We start from the raw sequence: 17,107 nt of genomic DNA, 5'->3' as shown, positions 1-17,107 counted from the left end.
ATAAATAAAAATGCTATAAATTTATCCCCTATTTTGTAGACGCTATAACTTTTGCGCAAACCAATCAATATACGTTTATTATTTTTTTTTTTTTTTTACCAAAAATGTGTAGAAGAATACATATCGGCCTAAACTGAGGAAAAAATTGGTTTTAAAGAAAAAAAATTGGATAGTTATTATAGCAAAAAGTTTTTTTTCAAACTTGTCACTCTTTTTTTGTTTATAGCGTAAAAAATAAAAACCGCAGAGGCGATCAAATACCACCAAAAGAAAGCTTTATTTGTGGAAAAAAAATGATAACAATTTTATCTGGGTACAGTGTCGTATGACCGCGCAATTGTCATTCAAAGTGTGACAGCACTGAAAGCTGAAAAATGGCTTGGGCAGGAAGGCAGTGAAAATGCACTGTATTGAGGTGGTTCAAATGGCTGTTTTTGTAACACTGACAAGGGTTCAAAGGAGGTCTGACTGGCGGATTAAGCCGCATCACCCCTTGCATAAAAACCCGGACCAAAGAATGCGAAGCAAGTGGTCTTTGAAATAAGACCGATAAAGCTGAAACTTGGCCCTTAATAGTACTCAAGGCCAGCTTCATCTCTACCCCAATTGCAGAAAGGCAAGAATTCTGCTTACGTTATACTTCCGAGGGTGCCAACCCTTGGACTCACACCAGGAAACATAAGCCCTCCAGACTCTATATTTTATAGTTCTGGAAGCTGGCTTCCTTGCATTAATCAAGGTAGAGATAACTGACCCGGAAAGCCCACATTTCTTCACAATGCGGGTTTCAATAGCCAAGCCGATAAATTTAGAGTTTGTAAAGGTAGGATAGAATATCGGCTCCTGTGAGAGTAGGTCTGGACATAGTGGAAGGGACCATGGATCCCCCACCACCATCTTTACGATTTCTGCATACCAGGACCTTCTGGGCCATGCTGGGGCTACAAGAATTACCAGCTTTCTTTTCAGCTTGATCCTGCAAAGAAGTCCTGGCAATAACTGAATTGGGGGGGAATGCATAAATCAGTGAGAACTGATTCCACGGGGTCGCCAACGCATCTGTTCTGCATGCGAGTGGATCCCTTGTTTTAGACACAAAATTGACCAACTTCATGTTAAATCTGGACGCTAGAAGATCTACGTCCGGAGTCCCCCATTCTGGCAAACAGCCTGAAAAATGTTGGGGTGAAGGGACCATTCCCCCGGGAGCAACTGCTGGTGGCTCAAGAAGTCCGCCTGCCAATTCTCTTTTCCCGGAATGAAAACTGCTGGTAGGCACAGAACATTCCTTTCTGCCCAAGTTAGGATATGGTTCACCTCCTTCTGGGCTGCGAGACTCTTGGTGCCCCCTTGGTGATTGATGTAAGCCACAGCTGTGGCATTGTCGGACTGGATCCTGACAGGACAACCCCGTAACCTGAATGTCCAGGCCTTCAGAGCCAAACGCGCTGCCCAAATCTCTAGGATGTTTATGGGCAAAGTCCTTTCGGTTCTTGACCACTAACCCTGGACAGCTGTCTTTTCTAGCACTGCTCCCCAACATGAAAGGCTGGTATCTGTCCTTACCACCTTCCAGATAACAGTTCTGAAGGATTTTCCTTCCAGCAGATTCTGGGTTACCAACCACCAACTGATGCTCTGAGACACCCTTGGGGACAGTCGCATTGGCAAGTCTAAAGCTTGAACCATTTTGTTCCAAGCAGACAGGATACTGCTTTGCAACAGTCTCGAATGGAACTGGGCATAGGGAACCGCTTCAAATGAAGCCACTATCTTTCCTAACAACCTCATGCAAAGGCGAATGGAGGGATCTATTTCTGAAATGACCATCCGCACCAGCTCTCTTATGGTGTTGATCTTTGCCTGAGGTAAGAACACCTTTTTGTGGGCTGTGTCTATGATCAGACTCAAGTACTCCAGCCTTTTTAGCGGTTTTAAGGAAGACTTCTCTAGGTTGAGAATCCAACCTAGACTTTCCAGGTAACTGGTTGTAATGCGCACCCTTTGCTCCAAACGAGCCACCGACTGGTCTGTTAGCAATAGATCATCTTGGTATGCCAAGACTGTTATGCCCTGTGCCCTTAACCTGGCTAGGGGTGGGGCCAGAACTTTTGTAAACACCCGGGGTGCTGTAGCTATCCTGAAGGGCAAGGCTACAAACTGAAAATGATGCTGTTCTACCTCGAACCGCAGAAACCTTTGGTGAGCTGGAAATATAGGGACATGCAGATATGCATCCCTGATGTCAATAGATGCCAGAAGTTCTCCTCTTTGTAGGATAGAAACCACCGACCAGATCGACTCCATGTGCAAAGAGTGGATCTTCAGGAACTGATTTAGATTCTTTAGATCTAGAATGGGTCTGACATCTTTATTCGGTTTTGGTACCGTAAAGAGGTTTGAATAAAACCCCAAACCTTGCTCTTCTGTGGGGATTTGTATGATCACCCCCTGAGCCAGTAGCCAGTCTAGTGCCCGAAACAGAGATTGCCTTTTCCCTGGATCTTTGGGAACGTTTCACCTCAGAAAACGAGACGGTGGAAACTACCGAAATTATAGTTTGTACCCTAGAGTTACCGTGGAGATGACCCATCTGTCCTGAATTTCCTCTTGCCAGTTTTCTAAAAACTGCAGAGGTCTTCCCCAGACCCTTGCGACCGGGGCGCCCCTTCCTAATGAGGCTTTAGAATTCTGTTTTGCAGATTTCCGGCCCCAGGACTTCTTTTGTGCCTAGGCCTGACCCTGAGGCTTTCCTCTAGACTTTGACGGCGCAGGCCGTCGCCACTGCCTAGAGGCAGACGCCCCTGGCGAAGGAGAAAGAGTTTGCTTAAATGAAGGGCGTTTACGTCTTCTCTTAACTGGCAAAAGAGTATTTTCCCACTTGAAATCTTTTGGATGTATTTGTCCAAGTCATCCCCAAATAGCTGAACCCCATGAAAAGGAAAACCAGTCAGGAGCCTTTTGCATGGTGCTTAGGCTGACCAATTTTTTAACCACAGGATCCTACGCGTGTGTACTAGCACAAGCGCAAGGCGTGGACGCCTGGTGAATAGAATCTTTAATGGCGTCTATGGCAAAACATAATGCTCTTGGCAGTTCGGCCAAATCCCGGGTTTGCTGAACAGGAACCTCTTTAAGGGCCTGTCTAAACTGGTCTGTTAGGGATTGCAGCAACTGCAGGCCGAGTAACCACACCTGCCAAAGAAAAAGAGGCTTTTAACAGGAATTCCAACCTTTTATCTGTTGGATCCTTAAGCATTTGTGCATTGTCCACTGGACAAGTTAGACTTTTATTCACACTGGATATAGCAGCGTCAACTGCTGGTACATTCCATCTTTTGGTGAATTTCTCCTCCATGGGATAAAGTACTATGAATCTCTTTGGAGGGAGAAAATGCTTATCCGGATGATCCCATTCAGCATAAATAAGCTGTTCTAATAATGCATGGACAGGAAACACATACAAAGGCTGAGAAGGTTTTAAGGAACCCAGAGAAGAAACTGAACTTTCAGCTGACTCAGTTAGGGGCAGCTTGAAAGAAGAACAAACCATCTCTGTAAGAGATTGTATCAGCAGTTTCTCAGATTGCGAGGCTGAAAAGGGTTCATCCCCCATTGTTTCCTCTGCAGAGGAGCCATCGGTTTGTCTTTCCTCCTGATCGCCTGAGGGTAACACCTCATCTTCTACCCACTGTTCCCCTGGTAAAGGGTCTAAGGTGGGGAAGGGGGATCTACCACGCTTCCTATCCCTTTGGATGGAGGATGCGATTAAAGCCGCTATTCTTCCCTCTAGGCCCAACAGGGCGGAGGAAAAGGCATCTTCAGTCACATATACAGGGGCTGAGATGTGAGAAGCAACTGCACCACCAATTGGTTCCAATAACTCACCCTGGATTGCCACATCTGGTATTTCAGGAGAAGATGACAGTGTGGAGGCACGACTGGAGTTACCAGAGCCTGGAGGTGAATTTTTTGGTACCTTTTTTGAGGTCTTTGTGGTGTCCTTTTTGGCAAGCATAGTCCTAAGCACAAAAGCAGAGGCACTATTTAAATGCACTAATCGTTGAACAATAGTCTGACAGTATAATGCCGTGATGTCGGCATGGAGGAGTGGAAGAGGACTCCAGTGGCAACCTGTGAAGCTCTGGTGAACTGCATTTCTTCAGTGTTGTCACATGAAAAGACATAATAAAATATTTACAAAAATGTCAGGAGTGTTCCCCCTTTCTGAGATACTGTAGCTCTGCAAAGATGAAAGCGATAGTGGCGGCCAAGGAGAAGAAAAGCTCCTAAATGGTAGATGGGACATTGAGTCAGGATGCAGACCGCAGTCCGTCATTTTGTGATGCCTACTTTTTAGCATGTGCCATACAGCACCTCCACCTAGACCTTGTTCATGTTCCACCTGTATGACCTCCTTAATTAAACTGACTTAAAGCAGAACTGTGGCCAGGCTTTGGATGTTCAAATAGCTACATATTGTTAACAAAGCTTGACTGACCTGCAGCCACTGTGGAGTAGTTCAGCCCTTTGCAGCCTAAGCTTTTGTTTTACTTTACTAATTTCTTGGTAGCACAGTTCCCCAATGTCAGCAGTATGCTGGAAGCCTGTCAGCCTTCTAATCTTTAAAGCGGTAGTAAACTCTGAAACTAAAAAACAAAAAACAAACACCTTTCTCCCTGCAAAGTAAAGGCATAATGTGCTAGTATGCATCACATACTAGCACATTATGAAAAACTTACTTTGAAACAAAGCACTTCAGCGACACGTGGTCACCACTGCAGAGGCTTTAATCTTCACCCAGTCTTTCTTCCATGTTCGCAGCCTACGATCGCTTGAATGGCTGAGCCGCAATGAGTCATGGCCACAGCACAGAGCTCTGAAGGAGCGGCACGGGTATGCCATTTGCATGCGCCGGTGACATCTCCAGCTGCCATTTAAGAGATATTCATTTACTTACGGGTAAGCTTTATTAAAAGTTTACCTGTAGGTAAAAACCAAAATGCAAGGTTTACTACCACTTCAAATTGTTATCAAACCTTAACATTTTATTAACTATTACAGCAGCTTACATTAGTACTACCTTGTCTGTTGCTTCATCTTCTTTAAAATTTGGCATTTCTTAGAGCAGTGATGGTGAACCTTGGCACCCCAGATGTTTTGGAACTACATTTCCCATGATGCTCAGCTACACTGCAGAGTGCATGAGCATTATGGGAAATGTAGTTCCAAAACATCTGGGGTGCTAAGGTTCGCCATCACTGTCTTAGAGCGTGGTCTGGCCGCAGTCGATATTAGAGGTCGACCGATATGGGTTTTTCTCTGGCCAATGCTGATGCCGATATTTAGAAATCGCGGTGGCCGATATGTGATGCCGATTTTTTTGGGCCGATATATTAGGCCGATTTTTTTTTTTTTTTTTTTTTTCCCTTCATCTCATAAAATCTAATAGTTAGACCCCCTTCACACTGGGGCGTTTTTCAGGCGCTTTTGGGCTAAAAATAGCGCCTGTAAAACGGCTCCCCTGCAGTCTCAGTGTGATATCCTGAGTGCTTTCACACTGAGGCGATGCGCTGGCAGGATGTTAAAAAAAAGTCCTGCAAGCGGCATCTTTGGAGCGGTGTATACCGCTCCTCCACCACTCCTGCCCATTGAAATGAATGCGCACCGCTGCCGAAGTGCCTGAAAAGCGTTTTGGCAGCGGGGCTTCAGGGGCGAATTTAACCCCTTTCCTCGGCTGCTAGCTGGGTTATAAGCGCCCTGCTAGCAGCCGAATAGCACCGCTAAAATGACGGTAAAGCGCCGCTAAAACTAGCAGCGTTTTACCGTCAACGCATGCCTGCTCCAGTGTGAAAGCTACCTTAAGTAATACAGAAATTTTTTTACATTTAAACATTTATTAAACAAAACAAACCTCCAATCAGTTCACTTGTATGTAGAATTTAGATTAAAAATATAAATAAAAAAAACTATATCTTAAATACTAAATACACAAAAACAGGTAATCAAAACTTTTGGATGAAAAAAAATGGGCTAACTTTACTGCTTAGTTTTTAAAAAAAATGTATTAGTGTATTTTTTCAAAAAATATTGCGTTTGAAAGACCGCTGCGCAAATACCGTGTGACATAAAATATTGCAACAACCGCTATTTTATTTCCTAGGGTCTCTGCTAAAAAAAAATATATATATATTGTTTGGGGTTTCTAAGTGATTTTCTAGCAGAAAATACAGGATTTTTACTTGTAAGCAACAACTGTCAGAAAAGATTTAGTCTTTAAATGGTTAAACTGAGAGCTTCTACACACTGAGTTTAGTTCATTCATAAGTGTAAACATTGTATCCTTCAGGTTCTTTTTATCAGATTTGGCAGGCTGCCCAGAGGAGGAGAGAAGTAGCTTCACAGAAGTTTTCAGGCAACTTGTATTGACTTCTATTAGAGCCCTTGCACACTGGGGCGGTTTGCAGGCGCTATTGCGCTAATAATAGCGCCTGCAAACCGCCCCGAAAGTGCCGCTACTTTCATTAAGTGAAAAACACCAAATATCGGCCGATATATCGGTCGACCTCTAGTCGATATGGTCAATTGATCACGGAGCTCCACTCCTCCACAGAGCAACACATTGCTACCCAGCTGCCCATCCGAGCCTCTCTCCCCTAGAATAGGGGAAACTGACACCGCACAACTCGCGGATTATGACCCACGGGCTATTCCGATCGACGGGCACATGCAGGCTCCTGGATTATTACATGCGGCCCTCTCAGCCGCCGGTCCAAGATGGCATCGACCGGGACAGAGACACCCTGTTGCCGAATACACTGCCTGTGCCCAGGGCCAGTGCTGCCACTAGGCAAACTAGGCGGCCGCCTAGTGTGCACTGCTGCCTAGGGAGCCTGGCCGCTGGTTTCCCTACTCTCTCTCTGTCTCCGCACTATGCAAGTTTTCGGTCCTGTATTATAAATACCTCTGCAATAAATGTTATAATCTCTAGTGGGCACTGCTGAGATAAAGTGTGCACATCTAGGGGGATGCAGGGGATCCCTCTGTGCATGTTACTCAGGCAGCCACTTCGTAGTGTCCTTATAGGAGGCGCAGCACTGGAGGACATGTCCTGATGTAATGGAAGCAAACACCCCTGCGCATCTCTATAATCAGTGCTCTCTACTGCAGCCGCATGCTTTCTCTAGCGACGGGTCCTGTCACACTGATGCTTGGGCAGAGGGGGTGGATTCAGGGGCGGAGCCAGGGGAGGGGGCGGCAAAATGAGTTTTCGCCTGGGGTGTCAAAAATCCTTGCACCAGCCCTGCCTAAATGAAGATCAGGTCTCAGACATGGAGGAGACAGAGGAGCAACAACCCCATCTGGCCTCCTCTCCCACTGATAGAGGTAAGAGGTCTGCAATTTTACCAGCACACTCTCCCACAAAGCCTACCCCTGTGAAGAGAGACAGCATGGCGCTAAGCCTTGTAGTCCCATGGCTGATGCTGCTTCTACTCAGCCTCTAGCAGCGTTTACAACCAGACAACCCTGCATTGGAGCATTCTCTAACAGTAATGTTACTCTCTCTACAGGCTGATATGCAGAGAAAATTTAGAACCTCCATTAACCATTTACATGACAGAGTTGACTACCTAGAGGAGCACACTGACCACATTGAGCAGCATCCATCAGCAGGTACAACAGCTCATAACACTATCGTGGACATTCAGGATGAACATTCTGAGGCCATACAACAACTTCGCCTAAAAGTAGCTGAAAATAACATCAAAATTAGGGGGGTCCCAGAAGCAATAACATCTGCGGAGATGGTCCCCTATCTGCACCAATTATTCCGCTAAGTTTTACTGACACACATGGCATAAGACCTGCTTACAGACCGGGCCCACAGGATTCATAAGCCGCAACACCTGCCTGAATCCTTGTCCAAAGATATTCTGGCTAGAATCTATTTTTTCACACTAAAGAGCATATCACGAGAGCCGCACGGTCTATGCGTGCTCTTCCGGAACCATTCCCCAAAATCTCACTTTATAAATGATATCTCTGCAGTTACCTCACAGGCACGCAGAGCATTTGTGCCAGTCACCTCGATACTAATGAAGCGAAGGATTACGTATAAGTGGGGGTTCCCTACTAAACTGTTGGTCTCCTACCAACGTCAGCAAATCTCTATCCTAACCCCTAAAGATGGGATCAAACAGTTGCATAACTGGGGTATAATCCCTGTCCCACCACCAAAGACTCCTACTAACAGGAAGTCTGCTAAGATCTCAAATGTGTGGGACACACGGAATAAGCCCTAGTCCACAGGCCTGCTACAACCCAGGGATAATCTACCCTGGTCATCTCTACACCTAGCTGGATGCCACATGCATAATCTTGTGGAGGAGCTGCTTCCAAGTTGGTTGACTCTCCCCACCCAACTGCTACTGTGTGCAAAGCACACAGCATTTCTCAGGTTACTCTACTATACTAGTGTTGTTTTGAAACTGTACTGTAAACTAAGCTTACATAGCCTCTACAAAGTACGAAGATACCTTGTAGACTTGATTTGCCTTATCTATTCTGTATATCAGTAAACCTTATACTGTAACTGCATTTTGGTCCTTGAGATTCATACGTTATACCCTAAGGCAGGCCATACATGGGTCGAATTTCGAAATCATTTTCGTTCAAATTTCGTACCATTAGTGGGCTGCAGCAACAGCCGATTTTCGTGCGGTCATCGAATCTGAGTAATTGGGCATGCTGGAAATTTTTTGAAAAACAAACAATTTTCTAATAAATGAGTGCACCTAATCAAGAATTGTGCGAGAAATATAATCGAAAAAGAAATGTGCATGTGCAAGAAAAGAAAATTCCCAGAAAGAAAAGAAGATTCCCAGCCACGAAAATTCTTTTCTGTAGCAACAAAAGGTGAAATTGAAGGCTTGGTTGGCCAAATTTCAAAATCAATTGTGGCACCTTCCAAGCACAAAACGCACAAAATTTCTGATTTTCAAAAGAAAATTCTTTCGAAATTCGACCATGTATGGCCAGCCTTAGCAAGTAATTGGACCTCTGTGCCACTTTGACATCATCCATATCTGAACTCATGTCCCTCAAAATAACCTCCCTCAATGTCAAAGGCTTAAATAGCCCATTCAAACGATCCCTATTATGGAGGGAAGTGATTGCCCAACGCACCAATATATTATGTATCCAGGAAACACATTTTTCCTCGGTCAACCCACTGCGGTGTTCTCACAAGCTTTTTCCATGTCTTCCATTCTAAATCTGATAAAAAAAAGTAAGAGGGGTTAGGATTGAAGTCCGTTCTACTGTATCCTTAACCATATCACACATAAAACAAGAACTTTCCGGCAGGTTACTAATCCTGTCAGCCTCTTTTAATAACAAACCTTTGACAATTGTTAATGTCTATGCCCCTAATAAAAATTCAACATTATGCCAGAGACCAACTCATTATTTGCGGTGATTTTAAAGGCGAAGTATGGGTTTGGTTTTTTTTACCCATTATACTTACCCTAGGTGGATGCAGCATCGGTCCGATGCTGCATCTGTCCCCCCTGCGTCTCTGCACTGAGAAACAAACCATCGAACACCGCCGCTGATGGCTCGGTTCTCTCGGCTCCCCGAGCAGAGAGCTGCTGACTGTCAATCAGCAGCTCTCCTGCTCTGCTCTTCCACGCTCACTGGAGCGTTGAGCTGTGGAGGGGCAGGGAGCGGCTGTCACAGCGGCTCGCGGAGAGACTGAGACTGGCATCAGTCCAGGCAGCTGGCGGATCCAGACTTCCAGAGTCAGGATGACACAGTGCCGGGACTGATCTGTGTGACGTCTGCAGAGAGCGGACTTCACGAATTGCACTCCTGTGACCCATAGGAGAAGCCCAGCCAAACAAGCTCAGGCTGGACTTTTTCTTTAATAAAGTATCAGACCACTCACTAGACTCTTCCACTTCAAAGAGGAGAAGATCCACTGCCCTTTTTTCTCTCGTACTTCTAGAAGATTTCTATGACCCCTGGAGATGTCAATATGGCACGCAGAAGGACTTTACTTTCTACTCAAATTCCCAGAGGACCTACTCCAGGATCGACCTGTTCCTGACCTCCAAAGTTTTATACAGTCCATATCTACCCCCTCTATTGAAGTAATTTTGGGGTCTGACCATGCCCCTATATCTACCACTCTCGTCTCATCTCCCCCCAGCACATCATATAAACTATGATTGAACTCTTCCCTACTCAGTGCCAAAGATAGTAGGGAGCAGGTCGGCTCTGCGATTAGGGACTTCTTCGATGTTAACCTTGGATCTGTTTCTAACCCCACTACTCTGTGGAATGCCCACAAGTCTGTCATTTGAGGGACACTATGGAAGCTGGGAGCTCAGGAGAGAAATAAACGCAACATAACCTTCAACTCATTTCTAGAAAATATAAGGGCCCTTGAAACACGTAACAAGCAAAATCCCTCAGAGGCAACTAATGCTGAACTACATAAGCTCCGGTCTGACATGAGCTCCTATCTACAGAATAATTATGACTTCTACTTGAGAAAGCCAAGACTCACCTGGTATTACCAAGGTAATAAAGCAGGTAAATTATTAGTGCAGCAAAACAAACGAAGAGCAGCCCAATACAAATTCCCTTACCTCTTTGACTCCTCAACCCCAAAGACATAGCGAACTGCGTTGGCTCCTTCTATTCTAAATTGTATAACCTTAACCTCTCCCCTACTGAACCCAAACCCGACCACGCATCGATTCAGGACTTTCTCGCCCCCTTGAATCTCCCCTCTCTAACCCCCACACAAGTAATGACACTCGCACAACCCTACTCAACACAAGAAGTCCATGCCGCTATTAAAGCCCTTCCTCTTCACAAGGCCCCGGGACCGGATGGCTTTAGTAACGATTACTACAAAAAACTTATTGTGAGCAGCTAGTCCCCCACCTTTGTAACTCCCTCAACAGATTCTTAGCTACTGGAGACAACCCATCTGAATCACTAGAAGCTGTCATAACCACTATTCACAAACTCAGTAAATCTCCTCATGGTCCAGCCAATTATCGACCCATTTCCCTCCTTAACAAGGACCTCAAACTGTACGCCGAACTACTAGCTACACATGACGCACCTCATACACCCAGATCAGCTAGGATTTATCCCCAAACGTCAGGCCTCAGACGGAACTCGCCGCTTTGTGGATCTTATCCACTGGGCCGAACACCAAACGGCTTCTCTGCTGATCTCCCTTGACGCAAAGAAGGCGTTTGATAGGGTCCATTGGGGTTATCTAGAGGCTGTCCTGAGGAAGTTTGGCATAGAAGGTAAATTTCTACAGGCTATCCTGGGTCTATATGCTACCCCCAGTGCTAAAGTATGGACATCAGGCATTCTCTCAGATTCCTTGTTGATCACCAATGGCACCCGATGGGGTTGTCCCCTCTAGACCCTGATTTTTGCTTTAGTGATCGAACCCCTAGCTCAAGCAATCAAGTCTAAATCTCTCATCTCCAGGCGTTTAGTTGGGGACACCCCCCATAAAATAGGTCTCTACGTGGATGACATCATCATCGCACTCACTGATCCACTTCATTCATTACCCCATTTATGCCAGATACTTGCTGACTTTAATGCAATCTCTATGTACAAATTAAATCACTCTAAATCATCCATGATTGGCATCTCACTCTCACCTTAATTAACCACTTCCGGACCGCCAGCCGTCGTTATACACCGTTATGGCAGCAGATAGCTGCCATAACCCCGGTATATTGTTAAACGGCGGGCGGTCCGCTTTCAGATAAAAGTGGTCCCCGTGGCGGATTCGCCGTGAAATCACTTTTGTCCACCCCCCTCCTGCCACGTTCAGGTCGTGCTTGCCGCTTACCGGAGCCTTCGGTAGTGGCAGAGACGATCCGATCCTTCCCCTCTGAGGCACTGTGTTGAGTGAGGAAATAATGGCCCCCACTTGACTCAATGACGTTGGATGACAGAAGTGACGTCAAACGTCACTTCCGCCCAACTGCCTTACTTTTTTTTTTATTGGAAAAAAAAAAAAAAAGATTTTTTTATTTTTTTTTATTGCATTAAAGTGTAAAATGTGAGATCTGAGGTCTTTTTGACCCCAGATCTCATATTAAAGAGGTCCTGTCATGCTTTTTTTCTATTACAAGGGATGTTTACATTCCATGTAATCGGAATAAAAGTGACCCAAAGTGCAAAAATAAAAAAATAAAAAATAAATAAGAAAAAAGCTAAATAAATAAATTTAAAGCACCACATCCCTCCGTGCTCATGCACAGAAGCGAACGCATAAGTAAGTCACGCCCGGATATGTAAACAGTGTTCAAACCACACATGTGAAATATCGCCACGATCGTTAGAGCAAGAGCAACAATTCTAGCAAAAGACCTCCTCTGTAACTCAAAACTGGTAACCTGTAGAAATTTTTAAACATCGCCTATGGAGATTTTTAAGGGTCAAAGTCTGTCGCCATTCCATGAATGGGCGCAACTTTGAAGCACGACATGTTGGGTATCAATTTACTCTGCGTAACATTATCTTTCACAATATAAAAAAAATTGGGCTAACTTCACCGTTTTATTTTATAAATAAAAAAAAGTGTATTTTCTCTAAAAAAAATTGTGTTTGTAAGACCGCTGCGCAAATACGGACGAAGTATTGACGACCGCCATTTTATTCTCTAGGGTATCTGAAAAAAAATATATATATGTAATGTTTGGGGGTTCTAAGTAATTGTCTAGCAAAAAAAAAAAAAAACGGATTTTAACAAGTTTGAAAAAAAAACCTGGTCCTTAAAGGAGTAAAGGCAGAAGGTTTTTTATCTTAATGCATTCGATGTATTAAGATGAAAAACTTTTTATGTGCAGCAGCCCCCTTCATTACTTACTTGAGCCCCATCTCTCTCCAGCGATGTAAACAAATGTCTATGCCGTCCGGGACAGTCCTCCCGATTGGCTGAGACACAGCAGCGGCAACATTAGCTCCTGCGGCTGTCAATCAAATTCAGTCAGCCAATCGGGGAGAGGGGGGAGGGGCCGGATCAGGGCTCTGTGTCTGACTGGACACACGGAGCTGTGACTCGGCTCCAGTGCCCCCATAGGAAGCTGCTGACTGTGGGGGCACTCGATAGGAGGGAGGGGCCAGGAGCAGCAAAGAGGGACCCGAGAAGAGGAGGATCTGGGCTGCTCTGTGCAAATCCAACTGCACAGAGGAGGCAAGTATAACATGTCTGTTATTTAAAAAAAAAACAAAATAACAAACAAGCCTTTACAATCACTTTAAAGCCTCATGCACACTAGATGTTTTTGGACATTTTTACAGCAGCTGTTTTTGGCATTAGATGTTTTTTTTCTACAGTCAATAAATTCCCCATCAAAACTAGTGGGTTCTGAGAGGAGTTTTTCAGCTGTTTTCAGCTGTAACAATGCTCTAACGTCAAAAAATGCAGATAAATGCTCAAAAACGTGGCTCACCAGAGTTTTTTGAGGTTTTTGATCCATTTAAAAAAAGTGCTAAAAAAAGCTAAAAACCGCTAACACGGAAAAACGTTGAAAACGCTAATAAACGGTAAAAACGCTATTGCAAAAACATTGAAAAGTGTTGAAAAACTGACTGCAAAGCTACTGGCGTTTTTATAACATTATTTTTTGAATCAGATCATTTAAAAAAAAATAAAGATAACATTTTCATTTTACAATAAACATATCACATAACTGAGAGGACACATAGTTATCCATTCTTGTAGCCAGCTGGCTACATAGTGTATTCGTTCATACTGTATATAAGGCAACAGTCCACATAAAATAAAGAGACATATTCTAAAAAAAAGTATACCTGAGTCTTTTGTCATTGAGTTAGGTTATATTGTGTATGTCCTCATTATAGCCTATCCCCTAACTCCTCTCCCAGCCCTTAACAGGGCCATTGAGCGGGGCAGACAGCGGGGTGTGGTCCACAGTATTTATACATTAACCGTTGGGTAAAACAAAACAATACAGTCAACCACTGCAGAGCAAGATACCACCACATCAAGTATATCACTTCAGTTTAAGTTATACATAGAGACCTACCGCACTACTCCCTCCGGCCACACACACCGCCCGCCAGGCTAATAATGTCTACAGTTAAGCAGACGATGAAGTCCTTCCACCGAGAATTTTATTTTGAACCAGGCGTAAGGGGGCTAAACCAGGAACCTGTAGCCAAGCATCCCAGATATTTTCAAAATTCCTTGGGCTACCTTGATGTTTGTATGTCAATTGTTCCCTTATAAGAGAGTCATTTATGGCCGTAACCCATTCCGTATGTGTAGGAGGTGATACCGAGAGCCATTTTCTAGCAATACGTTTTCTAGCTAAGTAAATAGAACACTGAGAATGGCTATATACCGCGTTTACCCGAAAATAAGCCCAGGTCTTATACTAATTTTGGCCACCAAAAACACAGTAGGGCTTATTTTCGTGGTACGGCTTGCCATGCAATGTGCCCAGTGTGAATAATAGCAAAAGTGCTTGTAAACTGCCAGAATCCTCGCCACTACAGTAATATACAGTGCAAAAGGTGTACGTTTCACCTTCCAATAGCGTCGCTCAGCGATTCCACGACTTGCCTGAGCTGTCTTCCTTGCACCGAGCACTGCAGAAGTGGGGGCCAAGATCCCCCACTGACAGGAGAAGAAAAGGGGAGAGCAGTGAAGATCAGCTGAGCGGCGCTTCCATGGCCCGTTCCGAGCAATGCGGCGGGGGGGGGGGGGGGGGGGTGTCGAGATCCCCCACCACTGACAGCCAGAAGAAGAGAAGGGGAGAGCAGCTGGAGATCATATAGCGGTGCTATAAGAAGGCACCTGATTAAACCAGACCACAGAAAACACACACCTTCCACACTATACAACACCGCCATAGTGAGGATTCTAGCAGTTTACAACCACTTTAAACTAGGGCTTATTTTCAGGGTAGGGTTTATATTTCAGCCCTTCCCGAAAATCTAGGTGGGTTTTATTATCGGTGTAGGTCTTATTTTCGCGGAAACACGGTAGGTGTGGGGTGTATACAGTTCCTCATCTAACCAGCCAAGTAGGCAGAGTTTAGGGTCTACTTCAAGCTTAAGGTTCCAAATTCTATTAATAGAACTTATCACTGTGAACCAATATCTTTGCAATTTTGGACATTTCCTGAGCATGTGTATAAGTGTACCATTGTCCACCAAACAAGGACAAAGCGGATCATCACTTCTATGTCATTTGTGCAATTTATCGGGGGTACGGTAAGTGAGGTGGATAATAAACAATTGAGTAAGTTTTTGAGATGAGGAGAGTGACACTCTAAGTACATTATCTGCTACAATGGCCCATTCCTCATCTGAAAGGTGCCCTATATCTTCCTCCCACCCAACTCTGCAGTTCAGTGACATAGCTTTAGACACTTTACATAGAAGAGAGCCATATAGGGAGGATTTCTGTCCCTTCCAGGACGATAATGTAACTAGTTGTGTAAGTATTGTGGGCCTAGTTAGTTCCCAGGTAGATAGTGCCGATATAGCGTGCCTAAGTTGCAAGTACTGGAAAAATAAGGTATTTGGCAGATTGAATTCCATGCGCAGTGATTGAAAGCTTCCATGGTACAACTGTGGAATATACACAACACCGCTCCTAAACCAGGTGGAGAAACCCTGTAATTTACCTAGTTCTGGGTAGTTCCTATTGTTCCAGATACGGGACCAGTTAGGGTCGGTTCACACTGGGGCGACTTGGGATCCGACTTGTACGCCCTCAAGTCGCCCCAAGTCGCTTTGCATTTAGATTATCATGGTAGGCAATGGGAGCGTCTTAATTGACACTACTGAAGTCGCTCCGACTTCAGAAAAGGTTCCTGTACTACTTCTATCCGACTTGTAGGCGACTTGTACCCATTCAACTCAATGTAAGTCGCCTGCAAGTCGGAGCTCTCAAGCGACTTTGCAGAGAAAACCCCTCCCTCCCCCCTCCCTCCCAGAGAGGTGATTGGCCACAGGCGAAGTCGCCTGTCATGGAGGCGACTTCAAGTCGCCTCGTAATTTGCCGAAGTCGCGCTAAAGTCGTGCTGAAGCCGCGTTGAAGTCGCGGTACAAAGTCGCGCTAAAGTCGTGTTGCCCATGTGTGAACCGACCCTTAGTGTATCCCGCATATTTGAAGTGCTGCTTGGCTTTACTCCATATTCTGTCTATGAGTACCAAGGTGGGGTACCAAGGTCTTCTATGCATTCCACAAGGCCATTACTGGACAGTTGTGTGCGTATAATATTCCTTATAGGATCAGAAGACTCTGGGCACAGCCAGCCCATTAAGTGCTGCAATTGAGCTGCTATGAAATAATAAAATGGGTTTGGAACTGCCAGGCCAACTGAGGCCTTAACTTCCTGTAGAGTTTCCAGCTTGATACGTGGAACCTGTTTCTTCCATATCAATGTGCGGAAAATGGTATTGCATTTCTTAAACACATGGCTAGGGATCCAGATGGGTGCATTGTGAAGTACATACAAGAGTTGTGGACTCCAAATCATTTCTATCACGTTACATCGGCCTACTACCAAGAGAGGTAATTTAATCTAGCTAGCAGTTTTTCCCTGAAATTTCTGAATCAATTGGTTTATATTGAGTTTGATATAAAGATCTAAGTTAGGGTGAATAACTATGTCCAGGCACCTAAAGGTATCTTCCACTTTAATCTGTTCTGCTATCCGGGGTAGGGACGCAACAGGAGGATCCAATGGTAGTAGTGTGGATTTGTCCCAGTTTATTTTGAACCCAGAGAAGGTCCCAAACCTACGTATTAATTCCGTAAGACTTGTCAGTCAGGCTGACGTGTCACCCAGGAAGAGGTGCGCATCGTCTGTGTATAGTGCCAATTTGTCTTCCAGATCACCCCATTTAAACCCACATATAGCCATGTTCCCTCTAAAGGCTGCGGCCAGGGGCTCTAAGGCCAGAGCAAATAGTAAAGGGGACAGGGGGGCATCCCTGCCTTGTAACCCTGTGAAGATCAGAGGGAGGGGATAAAGTGTTAGTGTTTCTGATACAGGCTTAGTAGTTTGATCCATGAAAT

General features: G+C 44.8%; 1 protein-coding gene across 5 annotated transcripts in view; it reads right to left on the bottom strand.

Moving 5' to 3' along the window:
- Positions 1-17,107, bottom strand: part of ZBTB43 (zinc finger and BTB domain containing 43) — a 72,254-nt gene that overhangs the window by 31,053 nt on the left and 24,094 nt on the right. For 3 of the 5 annotated variants that reach the window (XM_073599732.1, XM_073599730.1, XM_073599729.1), the window contains exon 2: positions 9,187-9,276. The exons of the other annotated variants lie outside the window; for them this stretch is intronic. The gene's annotated coding sequence lies outside the window, so the exon portion shown is untranslated. The remainder of the gene's footprint in view (positions 1-9,186; positions 9,277-17,107) is intronic. 5 annotated transcript variants of the gene reach the window in all.

The sequence above is a fragment of the Aquarana catesbeiana genome, linkage group LG09 (genome assembly GCF_042186555.1).
Source record: "Aquarana catesbeiana isolate 2022-GZ linkage group LG09, ASM4218655v1, whole genome shotgun sequence".
Classification (NCBI taxonomy): Eukaryota; Metazoa; Chordata; class Amphibia; order Anura; family Ranidae; genus Aquarana; species Aquarana catesbeiana.
Note: the sequence above shows the minus strand (reverse complement) of the source record. Positions and strands in the feature narration are given on the sequence as shown.